This window comes from Penaeus chinensis, chromosome 1 (genome assembly GCF_019202785.1).
Source record: "Penaeus chinensis breed Huanghai No. 1 chromosome 1, ASM1920278v2, whole genome shotgun sequence".
NCBI classification, from domain to species: domain Eukaryota; kingdom Metazoa; phylum Arthropoda; class Malacostraca; order Decapoda; family Penaeidae; genus Penaeus; species Penaeus chinensis.
Window position 1 is genome coordinate 12,989,364 of NC_061819.1, and position 5,000 is coordinate 12,994,363.

Here is a 5,000-nt window from a genome sequence, read left to right on the forward strand (position 1 = left end):
ACCTTCCCAGCCGCACTCCTCTCCTCCTTCTTCCCCTCCCCACGCGCCATACCCCCCCCCCCCCCCCCCATCCCCTCTTTTCCTCCCCCGCCAGCACCCATCCCCGCTCACCCCCCACTTCTGTGTGAGTGGATGATTGATGCCTGCACCAACTTAATATTCTTCACTTTAATGCCCAGAAATACTTTCAGATTATGAAGTTAGGATGCTATAGCTTGAATGATTAAAATCCATGTGCCTTAATAAGCCACCGCTTTATTAAAATGCGAACCCAGGCGGTGATAATTTCTTCAAAGTTTCACAACGATTAATCTCATTTTCATTTATGGTGTTTAGACAAAGTACGCGTCTTCCGTCCTTTGGTTGGAGGCGAAGCGGAGGACGATTTCGCTTATTAAAAACGAACTAAAAAAAAAAAAAAAAAAAAAACATAATTAAATTACATAATAACTCATCTTCTGACTGACACGTCATAATGAAGAAGCTTCTCATATTTTCCGCTATGACTGACTTGATCAAGAAGTTCGACTTTAAGTAAGAGAAAATGATAAAACAGATTTTTTTAGGGGGCTTACGATAACATGAATAATGTTTTAGTAGTAGAACTACTACTATACCTACGACTAGAAATAGTACTACAACAACTATATTACTACTACTACTTCTATTACTTCCTCTACTACTATTACTATTATTAGGCTACCAATACTACTACTTCTACTACTACTACGATTACTACTGCTACTGCTGCTACTACGTTTACTTCTACTACTGCTGCTGCTGCTACTATTGTTACTACTACGACGACGACGACGACGACGACGACGACGACGACGACGACGACGACGACGACGACGACGACGACTACTGCTTCTACTGTTACCACTGCTGCTGCTACTTCTGCCGCTACTGCTACTACTGCTACTACTACTGCTGGTACTACTGCTGCTGTTACTACTACTGCTGTTAGTACTAGTACTGTTACTACTACTGCTGTTACTACTACTGCTGTTACTACTACTGCTGTTACTACTAGTACTGTTACTACTACTGTTGTTACTACTACTACTGTTACTACTAGTATTGTTACTACTACTGCTGCTGCTACGTCTGCCGCTACTGCTACTACTACTACTGCTGTTACTACTTCTGTTGTTACTACTACTGCTGTTACTACTAGTACTGTTACTACTACTGCTGTTACTGCTACTGCTGTTACTACTACTGCTGTTACTACTACTGCTGTTACTACTACTGCTGTTACTACTACTGCTACTACTACTACTGCTGTTACTACTTCTGTTGTTACTACTACTGCTGTTACTACTAGTACTGTTACTACTACTGCTGTTACTGCTACTGCTGTTACTACTACTGCTGTTACTACTACTGCTGTTACTACTACTGCTGTTACTACTACTGCTGTTACTACTACTGCTACTACTACTGCTGCTGTTACTACTACTGCTGTTACTACTACTGCTGTTACTACTACTGCTACTACTACTACTGCTGTTACTACTACTGCTACTACTACTAATGCTGTTACTACTACTGCTGTTACTACTACTGCTGTTACTACTACTGCTGTTACTACTACTGTTGTTACTACTACTGCTGTTACTACTACTGTTGTTACTACTACTGCTGTTACTACTACTGCTGTTACTACTAGTACTGTTACTACTACTGCTGTTACTGCTACTGCTGTTACTACTACTGCTGTTACTACTACTGCAACTACTACTACTGCGGTTACTACTACTGCTGTTACTACTACTGCTACTACTACTACTGCTGTTACTACTACTGCTACTACTACTACTGCTGTTACTACTACTGCTGTTACTACTACTGCTGTTACTACTACTGCTGTTACTACTACTGTTGTTACTACTACTGCTGTTACTACTACTGTTGTTACTACTACTGCTGTTACTACTACTGCTGTTACTACTAGTACTGTTACTACTACTGCTGTTACTGCTACTGCTGTTACTACTACTGCTGTTACTACTACTGCAACTACTACTACTGCGGTTACTACTACTGCTGTTACTACTACTGTTGTTACTACTACTGCTGTTACTACTACTGCTACTACTACTACTGCTGTTACTACTACTGCTGTTACTACTACTGCTGTTACTACTACTGCTGTTACTACTACTGCTGTTACTACTACTGCTGTTACTACTACTGCTGTTACTACTACTGCTGTTACTACTACTGCTGTTACTACTACTGCTGTTACTACTACTGTTGTTACTACTAGTACTGTTACTACTAGTACTGTTACTACTACTGCTGTTACTACTACTGCTGTTACTACTACTGCTGTTACTACTACTGCTGTTACTACTACTGCTGTTACTACTACTGTTGTTACTACTACTGCTGTTGCTACTACTGCTGTTACTACTACTGTTGTTACTACTACTGCTGTTACTACTACTTCTGTTACTACTACTGCTGTTACTACTACTGCTGTTACTACTACTGCTGTTACTACTACTGTTGTTACTACTACTGCTGTTACTACTACTGCTGTTACTACTACTGCTGTTACTACTACTGCTGTTACTACTACTGCTGTTACTACTACTTCTGTTACTACTACTGCTGTTACTACTACTGCAACTACTACTACTGCTGTTATTACTACTGCTGTTACTACTACTGCTGTTACTACCACTACTGATACTACTACTGCTGTTACTACTACTGCTGTTACTACTACTGCTGTTACTACTACTGCTGTTACTACTACTGTTGTTACTACTACTGCTGTTACTACTACTGCTGTTACTACTACTGTTGTTACTACTACTGCTGTTACTACTACTGCTGTTACTACTACTGTTGTTACTACTACTGCTGTTACTACTACTGCTACTACTACTACTACTGTTGTTACTACTACTGCTGTTACTACTACTGTTGTTACTACTACTGCTGTTACTACTACTGCTGTTACTACTACTGTTGTTACTACTACTGCTGTTACTACTACTGCAACTACTACTACTGCTGTTACTACTACCACTGTTACTACTACTGCTGTTACTACCACTACTGTTACTACTAGTACTGTTACTACTACTACTGTTACTACTACCACTGTTACTACTACTACTGTTACTACTAGTACTGTTAAAACTAGTACTGTTACTACTAGAACTGTTACTACTAGTACTGTTACTACTACTACTACTGTTACTACTAGTACTGTTACTACTAGTACGGTTACTACTAGTTTTGTTACTACTAGTACTGTTACTAGTAGTACCGTTACTAGTAGTACTGTTACTACTAACACTGTTACTACTAACACTGTTACTACTAGTACTGTTACTACTACTCCTGTTACCATTACCACTATTACCACCACCACCATCACCACCACCTCTACTATAATTATGTAGTAGCAATAGTAATCCTGTTAATGTTTATTTTCTGCTGATAAATGTTTTACTAAGCAAAAGCAATATTGACTATATAGTAAAGTAGACTTTGATATTAAAATGAAAGTGCACATTGTATACATTGAAGGAAAAATGACGAATACTCATGAGCTGATACATAAACAAATTATGAAGAAGTGAAGTTTCATTACCCCAAATTATGCACGCACCACATATACATATGTATATAAACATGATATATACCCGGTATATAATTTTGCAGATACAATTTTATAGACATGTAAAAATGTACTTTATATTAATCGTAAAAATAATTATATTTTCGAGAATGATATACAGTATATGCATTTAAGATATGTACTGATTACTCATAATATTTCCATTATATCGAATATCCCACACAAGTATCTAAGCAAATTGTAAAGGCTACCACGCCCAAGTCACAATTTGTGTTTGTTAATAAACTAACACATACTAAAATAAATCATCCTTTAAAACTGCTGAAATAGGTGAGTTACAAGGCAGCTTATTTTGCTCAAAGCGCTATGGTATTTGCAAGGTCGCCAGCCATTTCCCATTTATCTAGCTCCAGTTAATAAAATGTTCGACTAAAATCAGCAATTTTGACACTCCTAGTAAATTGTCCATGGCTTGTGTTCTCTTTCCACGCGTTAATGCTTACCCAAATATTTCTGGCCGAGAATCAACGAAGCACAGCCAACAGCCCCTCCCTCGCCTTCCCCAACACCCCGACACTCTCCTCTGACTCAAATTATTCAAGGAAAGATGATTATATTACAGTCTGTCTCTCTGTCTCTCCTATAAGAATGCACACGTCACCTCTCGTAGACTCGAAGTCAACAGAATGCCATGCTTGTACATCTAGAATATATGCTGCCTGACCCTTAACTTAGGCTTCATTATGCCACATTCACGCACTGCCTTGCTTGTGGTGAAGCCTGACATTCACAGTTATGTGTCGGACTTTGAGCGTGACTCATTATATATGTATAGTGTATATATGTATATATATTTATATGTGTTTATATATATTTATGTGTATATATATATATATATGTATATATATATATATATATATATATATATATATATATATCAATAAATGTATACACATATGTATATATATAATATATGTAAATACACATATATATGTATATAATATATATACATATATATAAATATATATATACATATATATATATATATATATATATATATATATATATATATATATGTATGTATATATATATGTATATATAATATATATTTGTAAGTATATGTAAATATATATGTGTGTGTGTGTGTGTGTGTGTGTGTGTGTGTGTGTGTGCGCACACACGCACACGCACACGCACGCGCGCACACACACACACACACACACACACATACATACATACATACATACATACATACATACATACATACATACATACATACATACACACACACACACACACACATACATTCATACATATATAGATATATACATATATACATATATACATATATACATACATACATTATTATTATTATTATTATTATTATTATTATTAT